This window comes from Paralichthys olivaceus, chromosome 12 (assembly GCF_024713975.1).
Source record: "Paralichthys olivaceus isolate ysfri-2021 chromosome 12, ASM2471397v2, whole genome shotgun sequence".
NCBI classification, from domain to species: Eukaryota; Metazoa; Chordata; class Actinopteri; order Pleuronectiformes; family Paralichthyidae; genus Paralichthys; species Paralichthys olivaceus.
The window spans coordinates 99,867-116,058 of NC_091104.1; the positions used below are offsets into that span (position 1 = coordinate 99,867).

At 46.7% G+C, this 16,192-nt stretch overlaps 24 non-coding genes and 3 pseudogenes across 24 annotated transcripts; all 27 read right to left on the reverse strand.

Annotated features, from left to right (window-relative positions):
• Positions 1 to 510: 510 nt before the first annotated feature.
• On the reverse strand, positions 511 to 702 carry LOC138413174 (U2 spliceosomal RNA). Its single transcript, XR_011245510.1, has one exon. It is a non-coding gene; the product is annotated as a U2 spliceosomal RNA (small nuclear RNA).
• Positions 703 to 883: 181 nt separating this feature from the next.
• Positions 884 to 996, reverse strand: LOC138412743 (U5 spliceosomal RNA). Its single transcript, XR_011245078.1, has one exon. It is a non-coding gene; the product is annotated as a U5 spliceosomal RNA (small nuclear RNA).
• Positions 997 to 1,607: 611 nt separating this feature from the next.
• Positions 1,608 to 1,799, reverse strand: LOC138413251 (U2 spliceosomal RNA). Its single transcript, XR_011245587.1, has one exon. It is a non-coding gene; the product is annotated as a U2 spliceosomal RNA (small nuclear RNA).
• Positions 1,800 to 1,980: 181 nt separating this feature from the next.
• On the reverse strand, positions 1,981 to 2,093 carry LOC138412744 (U5 spliceosomal RNA). The gene has a single exon (XR_011245079.1). It is a non-coding gene; the product is annotated as a U5 spliceosomal RNA (small nuclear RNA).
• Positions 2,094 to 2,704: 611 nt separating this feature from the next.
• LOC138413175 (U2 spliceosomal RNA) lies at positions 2,705 to 2,896 on the reverse strand. The gene has a single exon (XR_011245511.1). It is a non-coding gene; the product is annotated as a U2 spliceosomal RNA (small nuclear RNA).
• Positions 2,897 to 3,077: 181 nt separating this feature from the next.
• On the reverse strand, positions 3,078 to 3,190 carry LOC138412745 (U5 spliceosomal RNA). The gene has a single exon (XR_011245080.1). It is a non-coding gene; the product is annotated as a U5 spliceosomal RNA (small nuclear RNA).
• A 611-nt stretch (positions 3,191 to 3,801) lies between these two features.
• Positions 3,802 to 3,993, reverse strand: LOC138413252 (U2 spliceosomal RNA). Its single transcript, XR_011245588.1, has one exon. It is a non-coding gene; the product is annotated as a U2 spliceosomal RNA (small nuclear RNA).
• A 181-nt stretch (positions 3,994 to 4,174) lies between these two features.
• On the reverse strand, positions 4,175 to 4,287 carry LOC138412746 (U5 spliceosomal RNA). The gene has a single exon (XR_011245081.1). It is a non-coding gene; the product is annotated as a U5 spliceosomal RNA (small nuclear RNA).
• A 611-nt stretch (positions 4,288 to 4,898) lies between these two features.
• On the reverse strand, positions 4,899 to 5,090 carry LOC138413253 (U2 spliceosomal RNA). Its single transcript, XR_011245590.1, has one exon. It is a non-coding gene; the product is annotated as a U2 spliceosomal RNA (small nuclear RNA).
• Positions 5,091 to 5,271: 181 nt separating this feature from the next.
• Positions 5,272 to 5,384, reverse strand: LOC138412747 (U5 spliceosomal RNA). Its single transcript, XR_011245082.1, has one exon. It is a non-coding gene; the product is annotated as a U5 spliceosomal RNA (small nuclear RNA).
• A 611-nt stretch (positions 5,385 to 5,995) lies between these two features.
• Positions 5,996 to 6,187, reverse strand: LOC138412511 (U2 spliceosomal RNA). The gene has a single exon (XR_011244861.1). It is a non-coding gene; the product is annotated as a U2 spliceosomal RNA (small nuclear RNA).
• A 181-nt stretch (positions 6,188 to 6,368) lies between these two features.
• LOC138412748 (U5 spliceosomal RNA) lies at positions 6,369 to 6,481 on the reverse strand. The gene has a single exon (XR_011245083.1). It is a non-coding gene; the product is annotated as a U5 spliceosomal RNA (small nuclear RNA).
• A 611-nt stretch (positions 6,482 to 7,092) lies between these two features.
• On the reverse strand, positions 7,093 to 7,267 carry LOC138412580 (U2 spliceosomal RNA; annotated as a pseudogene).
• A 74-nt stretch (positions 7,268 to 7,341) lies between these two features.
• Positions 7,342 to 7,526, reverse strand: LOC138412566 (U2 spliceosomal RNA). The gene has a single exon (XR_011244916.1). It is a non-coding gene; the product is annotated as a U2 spliceosomal RNA (small nuclear RNA).
• Positions 7,527 to 7,707: 181 nt separating this feature from the next.
• LOC138412749 (U5 spliceosomal RNA) lies at positions 7,708 to 7,820 on the reverse strand. Its single transcript, XR_011245084.1, has one exon. It is a non-coding gene; the product is annotated as a U5 spliceosomal RNA (small nuclear RNA).
• A 611-nt stretch (positions 7,821 to 8,431) lies between these two features.
• Positions 8,432 to 8,623, reverse strand: LOC138413176 (U2 spliceosomal RNA). Its single transcript, XR_011245512.1, has one exon. It is a non-coding gene; the product is annotated as a U2 spliceosomal RNA (small nuclear RNA).
• A 181-nt stretch (positions 8,624 to 8,804) lies between these two features.
• Positions 8,805 to 8,917, reverse strand: LOC138412750 (U5 spliceosomal RNA). The gene has a single exon (XR_011245085.1). It is a non-coding gene; the product is annotated as a U5 spliceosomal RNA (small nuclear RNA).
• Positions 8,918 to 9,528: 611 nt separating this feature from the next.
• LOC138412581 (U2 spliceosomal RNA) lies at positions 9,529 to 9,703 on the reverse strand (annotated as a pseudogene).
• A 74-nt stretch (positions 9,704 to 9,777) lies between these two features.
• On the reverse strand, positions 9,778 to 9,962 carry LOC138412567 (U2 spliceosomal RNA). Its single transcript, XR_011244917.1, has one exon. It is a non-coding gene; the product is annotated as a U2 spliceosomal RNA (small nuclear RNA).
• Positions 9,963 to 10,143: 181 nt separating this feature from the next.
• On the reverse strand, positions 10,144 to 10,256 carry LOC138412751 (U5 spliceosomal RNA). The gene has a single exon (XR_011245086.1). It is a non-coding gene; the product is annotated as a U5 spliceosomal RNA (small nuclear RNA).
• Positions 10,257 to 10,867: 611 nt separating this feature from the next.
• Positions 10,868 to 11,059, reverse strand: LOC138413254 (U2 spliceosomal RNA). The gene has a single exon (XR_011245591.1). It is a non-coding gene; the product is annotated as a U2 spliceosomal RNA (small nuclear RNA).
• Positions 11,060 to 11,240: 181 nt separating this feature from the next.
• On the reverse strand, positions 11,241 to 11,353 carry LOC138412753 (U5 spliceosomal RNA). Its single transcript, XR_011245088.1, has one exon. It is a non-coding gene; the product is annotated as a U5 spliceosomal RNA (small nuclear RNA).
• A 611-nt stretch (positions 11,354 to 11,964) lies between these two features.
• On the reverse strand, positions 11,965 to 12,156 carry LOC138413255 (U2 spliceosomal RNA). The gene has a single exon (XR_011245592.1). It is a non-coding gene; the product is annotated as a U2 spliceosomal RNA (small nuclear RNA).
• A 181-nt stretch (positions 12,157 to 12,337) lies between these two features.
• Positions 12,338 to 12,450, reverse strand: LOC138412754 (U5 spliceosomal RNA). Its single transcript, XR_011245089.1, has one exon. It is a non-coding gene; the product is annotated as a U5 spliceosomal RNA (small nuclear RNA).
• Positions 12,451 to 13,061: 611 nt separating this feature from the next.
• Positions 13,062 to 13,253, reverse strand: LOC138413256 (U2 spliceosomal RNA). The gene has a single exon (XR_011245593.1). It is a non-coding gene; the product is annotated as a U2 spliceosomal RNA (small nuclear RNA).
• Positions 13,254 to 13,434: 181 nt separating this feature from the next.
• Positions 13,435 to 13,547, reverse strand: LOC138412755 (U5 spliceosomal RNA). The gene has a single exon (XR_011245090.1). It is a non-coding gene; the product is annotated as a U5 spliceosomal RNA (small nuclear RNA).
• Positions 13,548 to 14,158: 611 nt separating this feature from the next.
• LOC138412571 (U2 spliceosomal RNA) lies at positions 14,159 to 14,337 on the reverse strand (annotated as a pseudogene).
• Between the last annotated feature and the right edge of the window lie 1,855 nt (positions 14,338 to 16,192).

Below are 16,192 nucleotides of genomic sequence, written 5' to 3' on the forward strand. Positions count from 1 at the left end.
CCAACCCTCTGCCAATGAAAAGTAGACACATCTTTATTTCCTCCTGCCCTGGCTAATGTGGTTGGCTTTTGAGCCTGTCTTAGCAATACATCCCTGAACTGCATACATTTGGTCCTAAAGGCTGCCACCAAGCTTCTCACCAAGTCTCCCAGAAGGTCTTGTGTGAAAACAAGTTTTCATGCTTGACAAAGGCTTCCAACTCAATTTGGAATCCAGTTCAAGCTCATTGGGATCCCACTGAGAGCCGTGGATGGTCAGGCACAGACGTGTAGTAGACATCTACTGCAGCCATATCAATCCGTAAGGAATTGGGAACCCCTGATCAGAGTTTCTGGATTGTTCTTCAATCAAGACTCAAGGCAAAAGGAGACTGTGCTTATGACGTTGTATCCCTTACACACTGGCTCTCTCTCTCTCTGCCGGACCATTACCTTCATTTCCTTCACCCGCTGTGAATTGACTTTTGAAACAGGACAATTGTTTGAGTGCTTGGTTTTCTACAAGGTAAGAACAGAGTGCACCGTTCCCAGCGGCACTGCAATGCTAGGTCGATGCGTGGAGTGAAAGGAGCAAGCTCCAAATTTCAGCCCCTCGTGCTAAAAATCAGCTTAATATGTAGTCCTCTTATAGAGGACATATCAGATATTAAACTGATAAGAACAGATACTACACTTGATCTTAGCCAAAAGGCCGAGAAGCGATAACCCCCAAGTGGTGGATGTCCGTGCGGAGCTCTTGGCACAAATCTCACGTGTTGTGGTGCCTCGTACGTACGCACGCATAACAATGGCTGCTGCTTATCGCCTCCGCCCAACCTCTCCTTTGTGGACACATGGTTTCTGAAGTTGGACAGCTCTTTGACTTTTCACAATTTCAAAAGGCTCAGCAATACAGCAAAGCCTGCCAAAAATATATTCAACTCATGGATGTTCCTCTCCACGGAAGTCTTTAGTAAAAGGCGAAAGACTTGTGCGCTTTGAAGAGAAACCAGAGTCAGCATGGCCCTCTGTTCCTGAGCAGCAGAGGAGGCTCTCGGTGACAGTCACCACCTTCACGGTAGGCCTCTCTTTGCTTTCCTATCCCAGTATGCAACATTCCCAACCCTCTGCCAATCAAAAGTAGACACATCTTTATTTCCTCCTGCCCTGGCTAATGTGGTTGGCTTTTGAGCCTGTCTTAGCAATACATCCCTGAACTGCATACATTTGGTCCTAAAGGCTGCCACCAAGCTTCTCACCAAGTCTCCCAGAAGGTCTTGTGTGAAAACAAGTTTTCATGCTTGACAAAGGCTTCCAACTCAATTTGGAATCCAGTTCAAGCTCATTGGGATCCCACTGAGAGCCGTGGATGGTCAGGCACAGACGTGTAGTAGACATCTACTGCAGCCATATCAATCCGTAAGGAATTGGGAACCCCTGATCAGAGTTTCTGGATTGTTCTTCAATCAAGACTCAAGGCAAAAGGAGACTGTGCTTATGACGTTGTATCCCTTACACACTGGCTCTCTCTCTCTCTGCCGGACCATTACCTTCATTTCCTTCACCCGCTGTGAATTGACTTTTGAAACAGGACAATTGTTTGAGTGCTTGGTTTTCTACAAGGTAAGAACAGAGTGCACCGTTCCCAGCGGCACTGCAATGCTAGGTCGATGCGTGGAGTGAAAGGAGCAAGCTCCAAATTTCAGCCCCTCGTGCTAAAAATCGGCTTAATATGTAGTCCTCTTATAGAGGACATATCAGATATTAAACTGATAAGAACAGATACTACACTTGATCTTAGCCAAAAGGCCGAGAAGCGATAACCCCCAAGTGGTGGATGTCCGTGCGGAGCTCTTGGCACAAATCTCACGTGTTGTGGTGCCTCGCACGTACGCACGCATAACAATGGCTGCTGCTTATCGCCTCCGCCCAACCTCTCCTTTGTGGACACATGGTTTCTGAAGTTGGACAGCTCTTTGACTTTTCACAATTTCAAAAGGCTCAGCAATACAGCAAAGCCTGCCAAAAATATATTCAACTCATGGATGTTCCTCTCCACGGAAGTCTTTAGTAAAAGGCGAAAGACTTGTGCGCTTTGAAGAGAAACCAGAGTCAGCATGGCCCTCTGTTCCTGAGCAGCAGAGGAGGCTTTCGGTGACAGTCACCACCTTCACGGTAGGCCTCTCTTTGCTTTCCTATCCCAGTATGCAACATTCCCAACCCTCTGCCAATCAAAAGTAGACACATCTTTATTTCCTCCTGCCCTGGCTAATGTGGTTGGCTTTTGAGCCTGTCTTAGCAATACATCCCTGAACTGCATACATTTGGTCCTAAAGGCTGCCACCAAGCTTCTCACCAAGTCTCCCAGAAGGTCTTGTGTGAAAACAAGTTTTCATGCTTGACAAAGGCTTCCAACTCAATTTGGAATCCAGTTCAAGCTCATTGGGATCCCACTGAGAGCCGTGGATGGTCAGGCACAGACGTGTAGTAGACATCTACTGCAGCCATATCAATCCGTAAGGAATTGGGAACCCCTGATCAGAGTTTCTGGATTGTTCTTCAATCAAGACTCAAGGCAAAAGGAGACTGTGCTTATGACGTTGTATCCCTTACACACTGGCTCTCTCTCTCTCTGCCGGACCATTACCTTCATTTCCTTCACCCGCTGTGAATTGACTTTTGAAACAGGACAATTGTTTGAGTGCTTGGTTTTCTACAAGGTAAGAACAGAGTGCACCGTTCCCAGCGGCACTGCAATGCTAGGTCGATGCGTGGAGTGAAAGGAGCAAGCTCCAAATTTCAGCCCCTCGTGCTAAAAATCAGCTTAATATGTAGTCCTCTTATAGAGGACATATCAGATATTAAACTGATAAGAACAGATACTACACTTGATCTTAGCCAAAAGGCCGAGAAGCGATAACCCCCAAGTGGTGGATGTCCGTGCGGAGCTCTTGGCACAAATCTCACGTGTTGTGGTGCCTCGTACGTACGCACGCATAACAATGGCTGCTGCTTATCGCCTCCGCCCAACCTCTCCTTTGTGGACACATGGTTTCTGAAGTTGGACAGCTCTTTGACTTTTCACAATTTCAAAAGGCTCAGCAATACAGCAAAGCCTGCCAAAAATATATTCAACTCATGGATGTTCCTCTCCACGGAAGTCTTTAGTAAAAGGCGAAAGACTTGTGCGCTTTGAAGAGAAACCAGAGTCAGCATGGCCCTCTGTTCCTGAGCAGCAGAGGAGGCTCTCGGTGACAGTCACCACCTTCACGGTAGGCCTCTCTTTGCTTTCCTATCCCAGTATGCAACATTCCCAACCCTCTGCCAATCAAAAGTAGACACATCTTTATTTCCTCCTGCCCTGGCTAATGTGGTTGGCTTTTGAGCCTGTCTTAGCAATACATCCCTGAACTGCATACATTTGGTCCTAAAGGCTGCCACCAAGCTTCTCACCAAGTCTCCCAGAAGGTCTTGTGTGAAAACAAGTTTTCATGCTTGACAAAGGCTTCCAACTCAATTTGGAATCCAGTTCAAGCTCATTGGGATCCCACTGAGAGCCGTGGATGGTCAGGCACAGACGTGTAGTAGACATCTACTGCAGCCATATCAATCCGTAAGGAATTGGGAACCCCTGATCAGAGTTTCTGGATTGTTCTTCAATCAAGACTCAAGGCAAAAGGAGACTGTGCTTATGACGTTGTATCCCTTACACACTGGCTCTCTCTCTCTCTGCCGGACCATTACCTTCATTTCCTTCACCCGCTGCGAATTGACTTTTGAAACAGGACAATTGTTTGAGTGCTTGGTTTTCTACAAGGTAAGAACAGAGTGCACCGTTCCCAGCGGCACTGCAATGCTAGGTCGATGCGTGGAGTGAAAGGAGCAAGCTCCAAATTTCAGCCCCTCGTGCTAAAAATCGGCTTAATATGTAGTCCTCTTATAGAGGACATATCAGATATTAAACTGATAAGAACAGATACTACACTTGATCTTAGCCAAAAGGCCGAGAAGCGATAACCCCCAAGTGGTGGATGTCCGTGCGGAGCCCTTGGCACAAATCTCACGTGTTGTGGTGCCTCGTACGTACGCACGCATAACAATGGCTGCTGCTTATCGCCTCCGCCCAACCTCTCCTTTGTGGACACATGGTTTCTGAAGTTGGACAGCTCTTTGACTTTTCACAATTTCAAAAGGCTCAGCAATACAGCAAAGCCTGCCAAAAATATATTCAACTCATGGATGTTCCTCTCCACGGAAGTCTTTAGTAAAAGGCGAAAGACTTGTGCGCTTTGAAGAGAAACCAGAGTCAGCATGGCCCTCTGTTCCTGAGCAGCAGAGGAGGCTCTCGGTGACAGTCACCACCTTCACGGTAGGCCTCTCTTTGCTTTCCTATCCCAGTATGCAACATTCCCAACCCTCTGCCAATCAAAAGTAGACACATCTTTATTTCCTCCTGCCCTGGCTAATGTGGTTGGCTTTTGAGCCTGTCTTAGCAATACATCCCTGAACTGCATACATTTGGTCCTAAAGGCTGCCACCAAGCTTCTCACCAAGTCTCCCAGAAGGTCTTGTGTGAAAACAAGTTTTCATGCTTGACAAAGGCTTCCAACTCAATTTGGAATCCAGTTCAAGCTCATTGGGATCCCACTGAGAGCCGTGGATGGTCAGGCACAGACGTGTAGTAGACATCTACTGCAGCCATATCAATCCGTAAGGAATTGGGAACCCCTGATCAGAGTTTCTGGATTGTTCTTCAATCAAGACTCAAGGCAAAAGGAGACTGTGCTTATGACGTTGTATCCCTTACACACTGGCTCTCTCTCTCTCTGCCGGACCATTACCTTCATTTCCTTCACCCGCTGCGAATTGACTTTTGAAACAGGACAATTGTTTGAGTGCTTGGTTTTCTACAAGGTAAGAACAGAGTGCACCGTTCCCAGCGGCACTGCAATGCTAGGTCGATGCGTGGAGTGAAAGGAGCAAGCTCCAAATTTCAGCCCCTCGTGCTAAAAATCGGCTTAATATGTAGTCCTCTTATAGAGGACATATCAGATATTAAACTGATAAGAACAGATACTACACTTGATCTTAGCCAAAAGGCCGAGAAGCGATAACCCCCAAGTGGTGGATGTCCGTGCGGAGCCCTTGGCACAAATCTCACGTGTTGTGGTGCCTCGTACGTACGCACGCATAACAATGGCTGCTGCTTATCGCCTCCGCCCAACCTCTCCTTTGTGGACACATGGTTTCTGAAGTTGGACAGCTCTTTGACTTTTCACAATTTCAAAAGGCTCAGCAATACAGCAAAGCCTGCCAAAAATATATTCAACTCATGGATGTTCCTCTCCACGGAAGTCTTTAGTAAAAGGCGAAAGACTTGTGCGCTTTGAAGAGAAACCAGAGTCAGCATGGCCCTCTGTTCCTGAGCAGCAGAGGAGGCTCTCGGTGACAGTCACCACCTTCACGGTAGGCCTCTCTTTGCTTTCCTATCCCAGTATGCAACATTCCCAACCCTCTGCCAATCAAAAGTAGACACATCTTTATTTCCTCCTGCCCTGGCTAATGTGGTTGGCTTTTGAGCCTGTCTTAGCAATACATCCCTGAACTGCATACATTTGGTCCTAAAGGCTGCCACCAAGCTTCTCACCAAGTCTCCCAGAAGGTCTTGTGTGAAAACAAGTTTTCATGCTTGACAAAGGCTTCCAACTCAATTTGGAATCCAGTTCAAGCTCATTGGGATCCCACTGAGAGCCGTGGATGGTCAGGCACAGACGTGTAGTAGACATCTACTGCAGCCATATCAATCCGTAAGGAATTGGGAACCCCTGATCAGAGTTTCTGGATTGTTCTTCAATCAAGACTCAAGGCAAAAGGAGACTGTGCTTATGACGTTGTATCCCTTACACACTGGCTCTCTCTCTCTCTGCCGGACCATTACCTTCATTTCCTTCCACCGCTGTGAATTGACTTTTGAAACAGGACAATTGTTTGAGTGCTTGGTTTTCTACAAGGTAAGAACAGAGTGCACCGTTCCCAGCGGCACTGCAATGCTAGGTCGATGCATGGAGTGAAAGGAGCAAGCTCCAAATTTCAGCCCCTCGTGCTAAAAATCGGCTTAATATGTAGTCCTCTTATAGAGGACATATCAGATATTAAACTGATAAGAACAGATACTACACTTGATCTTAGCCAAAAGGCCGAGAAGCGATAACCCCCAAGTGGTGGATGTCCGTGCGGAGCTCTTGGCACAAATCTCATGTGTTGTGGTGCCTCGCACGTACGCACGCATAACAATGGCTGCTGCTTATCGCCTCCGCCCAACCTCTCCTTTGTGGACACATGGTTTCTGAAGTTGGACAGCTCTTTGACTTTTCACAATTTCAAAAGGCTCAGCAATACAGCAAAGCCTGCCAAAAATATATTCAACTCATGGATGTTCCTCTCCACGGAAGTCTTTAGTAAAAGGCGAAAGACTTGTGCGCTTTGAAGAGAAACCAGAGTCAGCATGGCCCTCTGTTCCTGAGCAGCAGAGGAGGCTCTCGGTGACAGTCACCACCTTCACGGTAGGCCTCTCTTTGCTTTCCTATCCCAGTATGCAACATTCCCAACCCTCTGCCAATCAAAAGTAGACACATCTTTATTTCCTCCTGCCCTGGCTAATGTGGTTGGCTTTTGAGCCTGTCTTAGCAATACATCCCTGAACTGCATACATTTGGTCCTAAAGGCTGCCACCAAGCTTCTCACCAAGTCTCCCAGAAGGTCTTGTGTGAAAACAAGTTTTCATGCTTGACAAAGGCTTCCAACTCAATTTGGAATCCAGTTCAAGCTCATTGGGATCCCACTGAGAGCCGTGGATGGTCAGGCACAGACGTGTAGTAGACATCTACTGCAGCCATATCAATCCGTAAGGAATTGGGAACCCCTGATCAGAGTTTCTGGATTGTTCTTCAATCAAGACTCAAGGCAAAAGGAGACTGTGCTTATGACGTTGTATCCCTTACACACTGGCTCTCTCTCTCTCTGCCGGACCATTACCTTCATTTCCTTCACCCGCTGTGAATTGACTTTTGAAACAGGACAATTGTTTGAGTGCTTGGTTTTCTACAAGGTAAGAACAGAGTGCACCGTTCCCAGCGGCACTGCAATGCTAGGTCGATGCGTGGAGTGAAAGGAGCAAGCTCCAAATTTCAGCCCCTTGTGCTAAAAATCGGCTTAATATGTAGTCCTCTTATAGAGGACATATCAGATATTAAACTGATAAGAACAGATTTTTTCTTTCGAAAAGATTTATTGTTACAGATCACATCATTTTCTCATAACATTTTTATATATCAACAGTAAGACGTTTTAAAATTATTTGACTTATTGATACATTTTAGGAGTACAATGCTAGGTCGATGCGTGGAGTGAAAGGAGCAAGCTCCAAATTTCAGCCCCTCGTGCTAAAAATCGGCTTAATATGTAGTCCTCTTATAGAGGACATATCAGATATTAAACTGATAAGAACAGATACTACACTTGATCTTAGCCAAAAGGCCGAGAAGCGATAACCCCCAAGTGGTGGATGTCCGTGCGGAGCCCTTGGCACAAATCTCACGTGTTGTGGTGCCTCGTACGTACGCACGCATAACAATGGCTGCTGCTTATCGCCTCCGCCCAACCTCTCCTTTGTGGACACATGGTTTCTGAAGTTGGACAGCTCTTTGACTTTTCACAATTTCAAAAGGCTCAGCAATACAGCAAAGCCTGCCAAAAATATATTCAACTCATGGATGTTCCTCTCCACGGAAGTCTTTAGTAAAAGGCGAAAGACTTGTGCGCTTTGAAGAGAAACCAGAGTCAGCATGGCCCTCTGTTCCTGAGCAGCAGAGGAGGCTCTCGGTGACAGTCACCACCTTCACGGTAGGCCTCTCTTTGCTTTCCTATCCCAGTATGCAACATTCCCAACCCTCTGCCAATCAAAAGTAGACACATCTTTATTTCCTCCTGCCCTGGCTAATGTGGTTGGCTTTTGAGCCTGTCTTAGCAATACATCCCTGAACTGCATACATTTGGTCCTAAAGGCTGCCACCAAGCTTCTCACCAAGTCTCCCAGAAGGTCTTGTGTGAAAACAAGTTTTCATGCTTGACAAAGGCTTCCAACTCAATTTGGAATCCAGTTCAAGCTCATTGGGATCCCACTGAGAGCCGTGGATGGTCAGGCACAGACGTGTAGTAGACATCTACTGCAGCCATATCAATCCGTAAGGAATTGGGAACCCCTGATCAGAGTTTCTGGATTGTTCTTCAATCGAGACTCAAGGCAAAAGGAGACTGTGCTTATGACGTTGTATCCCTTACACACTGGCTCTCTCTCTCTCTGCCGGACCATTACCTTCATTTCCTTCACCCGCTGTGAATTGACTTTTGAAACAGGACAATTGTTTGAGTGCTTGGTTTTCTACAAGGTAAGAACAGAGTGCACCGTTCCCAGCGGCACTGCAATGCTAGGTCGATGCGTGGAGTGAAAGGAGCAAGCTCCAAATTTCAGCCCCTCGTGCTAAAAATCAGCTTAATATGTAGTCCTCTTATAGAGGACATATCAGATATTAAACTGATAAGAACAGATACTACACTTGATCTTAGCCAAAAGGCCGAGAAGCGATAACCCCCAAGTGGTGGATGTCCGTGCGGAGCTCTTGGCACAAATCTCACGTGTTGTGGTGCCTCGTACGTACGCACGCATAACAATGGCTGCTGCTTATCGCCTCCGCCCAACCTCTCCTTTGTGGACACATGGTTTCTGAAGTTGGACAGCTCTTTGACTTTTCACAATTTCAAAAGGCTCAGCAATACAGCAAAGCCTGCCAAAAATATATTCAACTCATGGATGTTCCTCTCCACGGAAGTCTTTAGTAAAAGGCGAAAGACTTGTGCGCTTTGAAGAGAAACCAGAGTCAGCATGGCCCTCTGTTCCTGAGCAGCAGAGGAGGCTCTCGGTGACAGTCACCACCTTCACGGTAGGCCTCTCTTTGCTTTCCTATCCCAGTATGCAACATTCCCAACCCTCTGCCAATCAAAAGTAGACACATCTTTATTTCCTCCTGCCCTGGCTAATGTGGTTGGCTTTTGAGCCTGTCTTAGCAATACATCCCTGAACTGCATACATTTGGTCCTAAAGGCTGCCACCAAGCTTCTCACCAAGTCTCCCAGAAGGTCTTGTGTGAAAACAAGTTTTCATGCTTGACAAAGGCTTCCAACTCAATTTGGAATCCAGTTCAAGCTCATTGGGATCCCACTGAGAGCCGTGGATGGTCAGGCACAGACGTGTAGTAGACATCTACTGCAGCCATATCAATCCGTAAGGAATTGGGAACCCCTGATCAGAGTTTCTGGATTGTTCTTCAATCAAGACTCAAGGCAAAAGGAGACTGTGCTTATGACGTTGTATCCCTTACACACTGGCTCTCTCTCTCTCTGCCGGACCATTACCTTCATTTCCTTCACCCGCTGTGAATTGACTTTTGAAACAGGACAATTGTTTGAGTGCTTGGTTTTCTACAAGGTAAGAACAGAGTGCACCGTTCCCAGCGGCACTGCAATGCTAGGTCGATGCGTGGAGTGAAAGGAGCAAGCTCCAAATTTCAGCCCCTTGTGCTAAAAATCGGCTTAATATGTAGTCCTCTTATAGAGGACATATCAGATATTAAACTGATAAGAACAGATTTTTTCTTTCGAAAAGATTTATTGTTACAGATCACATCATTTTCTCATAACATTTTTATATATCAACAGTAAGACGTTTTAAAATTATTTGACTTATTGATACATTTTAGGAGTACAATGCTAGGTCGATGCGTGGAGTGAAAGGAGCAAGCTCCAAATTTCAGCCCCTCGTGCTAAAAATCGGCTTAATATGTAGTCCTCTTATAGAGGACATATCAGATATTAAACTGATAAGAACAGATACTACACTTGATCTTAGCCAAAAGGCCGAGAAGCGATAACCCCCAAGTGGTGGATGTCCGTGCGGAGCCCTTGGCACAAATCTCACGTGTTGTGGTGCCTCGTACGTACGCACGCATAACAATGGCTGCTGCTTATCGCCTCCGCCCAACCTCTCCTTTGTGGACACATGGTTTCTGAAGTTGGACAGCTCTTTGACTTTTCACAATTTCAAAAGGCTCAGCAATACAGCAAAGCCTGCCAAAAATATATTCAACTCATGGATGTTCCTCTCCACGGAAGTCTTTAGTAAAAGGCGAAAGACTTGTGCGCTTTGAAGAGAAACCAGAGTCAGCATGGCCCTCTGTTCCTGAGCAGCAGAGGAGGCTCTCGGTGACAGTCACCACCTTCACGGTAGGCCTCTCTTTGCTTTCCTATCCCAGTATGCAACATTCCCAACCCTCTGCCAATCAAAAGTAGACACATCTTTATTTCCTCCTGCCCTGGCTAATGTGGTTGGCTTTTGAGCCTGTCTTAGCAATACATCCCTGAACTGCATACATTTGGTCCTAAAGGCTGCCACCAAGCTTCTCACCAAGTCTCCCAGAAGGTCTTGTGTGAAAACAAGTTTTCATGCTTGACAAAGGCTTCCAACTCAATTTGGAATCCAGTTCAAGCTCATTGGGATCCCACTGAGAGCCGTGGATGGTCAGGCACAGACGTGTAGTAGACATCTACTGCAGCCATATCAATCCGTAAGGAATTGGGAACCCCTGATCAGAGTTTCTGGATTGTTCTTCAATCAAGACTCAAGGCAAAAGGAGACTGTGCTTATGACGTTGTATCCCTTACACACTGGCTCTCTCTCTCTCTGCCGGACCATTACCTTCATTTCCTTCACCCGCTGTGAATTGACTTTTGAAACAGGACAATTGTTTGAGTGCTTGGTTTTCTACAAGGTAAGAACAGAGTGCACCGTTCCCAGCGGCACTGCAATGCTAGGTCGATGCGTGGAGTGAAAGGAGCAAGCTCCAAATTTCAGCCCCTCGTGCTAAAAATCGGCTTAATATGTAGTCCTCTTATAGAGGACATATCAGATATTAAACTGATAAGAACAGATACTACACTTGATCTTAGCCAAAAGGCCGAGAAGCGATAACCCCCAAGTGGTGGATGTCCGTGCGGAGCTCTTGGCACAAATCTCACGTGTTGTGGTGCCTCGTACGTACGCACGCATAACAATGGCTGCTGCTTATCGCCTCCGCCCAACCTCTCCTTTGTGGACACATGGTTTCTGAAGTTGGACAGCTCTTTGACTTTTCACAATTTCAAAAGGCTCAGCAATACAGCAAAGCCTGCCAAAAATATATTCAACTCATGGATGTTCCTCTCCACGGAAGTCTTTAGTAAAAGGCGAAAGACTTGTGCGCTTTGAAGAGAAACCAGAGTCAGCATGGCCCTCTGTTCCTGAGCAGCAGAGGAGGCTCTCGGTGACAGTCACCACCTTCACGGTAGGCCTCTCTTTGCTTTCCTATCCCAGTATGCAACATTCCCAACCCTCTGCCAATCAAAAGTAGACACATCTTTATTTCCTCCTGCCCTGGCTAATGTGGTTGGCTTTTGAGCCTGTCTTAGCAATACATCCCTGAACTGCATACATTTGGTCCTAAAGGCTGCCACCAAGCTTCTCACCAAGTCTCCCAGAAGGTCTTGTGTGAAAACAAGTTTTCATGCTTGACAAAGGCTTCCAACTCAATTTGGAATCCAGTTCAAGCTCATTGGGATCCCACTGAGAGCCGTGGATGGTCAGGCACAGACGTGTAGTAGACATCTACTGCAGCCATATCAATCCGTAAGGAATTGGGAACCCCTGATCAGAGTTTCTGGATTGTTCTTCAATCAAGACTCAAGGCAAAAGGAGACTGTGCTTATGACGTTGTATCCCTTACACACTGGCTCTCTCTCTCTCTGCCGGACCATTACCTTCATTTCCTTCACCCGCTGTGAATTGACTTTTGAAACAGGACAATTGTTTGAGTGCTTGGTTTTCTACAAGGTAAGAACAGAGTGCACCGTTCCCAGCGGCACTGCAATGCTAGGTCGATGCGTGGAGTGAAAGGAGCAAGCTCCAAATTTCAGCCCCTCGTGCTAAAAATCGGCTTAATATGTAGTCCTCTTATAGAGGACATATCAGATATTAAACTGATAAGAACAGATACTACACTTGATCTTAGCCAAAAGGCCGAGAAGCGATAACCCCCAAGTGGTGGATGTCCGTGCGGAGCTCTTGGCACAAATCTCACGTGTTGTGGTGCCTCGTACGTACGCACGCATAACAATGGCTGCTGCTTATCGCCTCCGCCGCACCTCTCCTTTGTGGACACATGGTTTCTGAAGTTGGACAGCTCTTTGACTTTTCACAATTTCAAAAGGCTCAGCAATACAGCAAAGCCTGCCAAAAATATATTCAACTCATGGATGTTCCTCTCCACGGAAGTCTTTAGTAAAAGGCGAAAGACTTGTGCGCTTTGAAGAGAAACCAGAGTCAGCATGGCCCTCTGTTCCTGAGCAGCAGAGGAGGCTCTCGGTGACAGTCACCACCTTCACGGTAGGCCTCTCTTTGCTTTCCTATCCCAGTATGCAACATTCCCAACCCTCTGCCAATCAAAAGTAGACACATCTTTATTTCCTCCTGCCCTGGCTAATGTGGTTGGCTTTTGAGCCTGTCTTAGCAATACATCCCTGAACTGCATACATTTGGTCCTAAAGGCTGCCACCAAGCTTCTCACCAAGTCTCCCAGAAGGTCTTGTGTGAAAACAAGTTTTCATGCTTGACAAAGGCTTCCAACTCAATTTGGAATCCAGTTCAAGCTCATTGGGATCCCACTGAGAGCCGTGGATGGTCAGGCACAGACGTGTAGTAGACATCTACTGCAGCCATATCAATCCGTAAGGAATTGGGAACCCCTGATCAGAGTTTCTGGATTGTTCTTCAATCAAGACTCAAGGCAAAAGGAGACTGTGCTTATGACGTTGTATCCCTTACACACTGGCTCTCTCTCTCTCTGCCGGACCATTACCTTCATTTCCTTCACCCGCTGTGAATTGACTTTTGAAACAGGACAATTGTTTGAGTGCTTGGTTTTCTACAAGGTAAGAACAGAGTGCACCGTTCCCAGCGGCACTGCAATGCTAGGTCGATGCGTGGAGTGAAAGGAGCAAGCTCCAAATTTCAGCCCCTCGTGCTAAAAATCGGCTTAATATGTAGTCCTCTTATAGAGGACATATCAGATATTAAACTGATAAGAACAGATACTACACTTGATCTTAGCCAAAAGGCCGAGAAGCGATAACCCCCAAGTGGTGGATGTCCGTGCGGAGCTCTTGGCACAAATCTCACGTGTTGTGGTGCCTCGTACGTACGCACGCATAACAATGGCTGCTGCTTATCGCCTCCGCCGCACCTCTCCTTTGTGGACACATGGTTTCTGAAGTTGGACAGCTCTTTGACTTTTCACAATTTCAAAAGGCTCAGCAATACAGCAAAGCCTGCCAAAAATATATTCAACTCATGGATGTTCCTCTCCACGGAAGTCTTTAGTAAAAGGCGAAAGACTTGTGCGCTTTGAAGAGAAACCAGAGTCAGCATGGCCCTCTGTTCCTGAGCAGCAGAGGAGGCTCTCGGTGACAGTCACCACCTTCACGGTAGGCCTCTCTTTGCTTTCCTATCCCAGTATGCAACATTCCCAACCCTCTGCCAATCAAAAGTAGACACATCTTTATTTCCTCCTGCCCTGGCTAATGTGGTTGGCTTTTGAGCCTGTCTTAGCAATACATCCCTGAACTGCATACATTTGGTCCTAAAGGCTGCCACCAAGCTTCTCACCAAGTCTCCCAGAAGGTCTTGTGTGAAAACAAGTTTTCATGCTTGACAAAGGCTTCCAACTCAATTTGGAATCCAGTTCAAGCTCATTGGGATCCCACTGAGAGCCGTGGATGGTCAGGCACAGACGTGTAGTAGACATCTACTGCAGCCATATCAATCCGTAAGGAATTGGGAACCCCTGATCAGAGTTTCTGGATTGTTCTTCAATCAAGACTCAAGGCAAAAGGAGACTGTGCTTATGACGTTGTATCCCTTACACACTGGCTCTCTCTCTCTCTGCCGGACCATTACCTTCATTTCCTTCACCCGCTGTGAATTGACTTTTGAAACAGGACAGTTGTTTGAGTGCTTGGTTTTCTACAAGGTAAGAACAGAGTGCACCGTTCCCAGCGGCACTGCAATGCTAGGTCGATGCGTGGAGTGAAAGGAGCAAGCTCCAAATTTCAGCCCCTCGTGCTAAAAATCGGCTTAATATGTAGTCCTCTTATAGAGGACATATCAGATATTAAACTGATAAGAACAGATTTTTTTTTTCTTTCGAAAAGATTTATTGTTACAGATCACATCATTTTCTCATAACATTTTTATATATCAACAGTAAGACGTTTTACAATTATTTGACTTATTGATACATTTTAGGAGTACAGTGAAACTGTAAAAACCATGTTTAAAACAATAATAGCAATTTCTTTTGATACTTAAAAAAGGGGGGTGCATCGGTTAAAAACCTATTGAGCAAGAACAGGGTGAGTCCTTATCAATGTTAACTCATCCCGCTCCCCCAAACATTTGGTCTCTCGGTACCCTCTCATGGTGCTCAGAGCTCCTCGCCCTCTTGCTCCTTCCCACCTGCCTCACCCGGAGAGCCAGGCCGCCGCTGCTTTGACCTTTTTGTGTGTGACTCCGACTCCTTCATCCGAATGGGCACAGAGGCGATTCTTCTTTGTGGCTGTGTCCTAGGCCTGCCGCCTGTAGCTCCGGTTACTTTGACCGTTGCCATGGCCGTTCGGATCACAGCCACGGGGGGGATCTGCATGTGCCTTCTTACCAGCAAGTTTCTGGAGGTCCAAATGGCGTCTTTGATGGCGGCGAGGGTGAGCCACTGCCTTGCAAAGTCATTTTTGTTTTTTACTTGCTGGCTCACCCCATAGAGCACTAGTTGTGCTGTGAGGACCTCCCTTGCTGGCAAGTACGGGAATTTCAAGGAGCCGGCCATTGCCCACTGGTCTACAGCAGCACTGCACTCCCAGAGCAGATGCCTCACCGACTCCGGTGCGCCACAACCAGGTCGGGGGCAGGTTGAGTGCGCTGACATGCCTCGGGAGTGCATAACGGACCTGACTGGGAGGATCTCATGAGCCACCATCCACGACAGGTCCCGGAGTCTGTTTGGGAGAGAGGGATGGTTCACGTTGTGCCAAACTGTTTTGGGCTCACCGAATGCAAGCCCGCGCACTGGACTCATTGGTTCCTGCTCCTGCACAACAGAGATCAGAGATCGATGGTTAGTTAAAATATGCAACTCCTCCTGCTCCAGGTTAAAATGTTTTAAAAAGGTTTGGATAAAAACATAGGCTGGTGGTAGATTAAAAGACACAGGTATTTTAAGATCCGTTGGTAAAATCTTGAGTCTTCTGAGGTAAAATCCCATCCAGAATCGTGTCATCCCTGTTGTCTTTGGATTTCTGAGGGGGTCTGTGGCTTGTGTTATATGTTCTGCGGTGTATCTGCTTCCTAAAAACAAGAAAAGGTCGGGAACTCCTTTCCCTCCTTTGTCTTTTGGCCTCTTCATTACACATCTCCTCAGTCTCTCCCACTTGGAACCCCACAGGAAGTAAAATATGGCTCGGTCAAGGTCTAAAAACACGTGTCTGGGTGGGATAAAAACAGAACTGATGAGTAAAAGCAAGGGTAAAATCACTGCTTTGATGATTAAAACCTTGCCTTCAAGGGTCAGTCTTCTAAGTCCCCAAAACCCTAGTCTCTGCCTCACTTTCCCTACCAGGTCTGGCCAATTTGTTCTGCCACCTCCCTCCCTGTCAAATTTAATCCCCAGTATTTTTTGGTCAGTCTGGGTCGTCGTCATAGGGAGTCTTGTCATCTCAGTCGCAGTCCATGGTCCGTAGAATTGGGCTTGGGTCTTGCTTCTATTAAGTTTTGACCCAGAGGCCCGTCCATACCAGTCAGTCAGGTCCAGCGTCCGGTTGACAGATAAAAGATCAGTGCATAAAATGTTCACATCGTCCATATATAAAACACATTTTGTCTCAAGTCCCCCACTCCCTGGAATTTTAACCCCATTGATTAGTTGATCCCTTCTCAAGATTTGTGCCAGTGGTTCTACACAGATGACATAGAGGAGGGCAGATAACGGACAACCCTGACGGACACCGCAGTTAATATT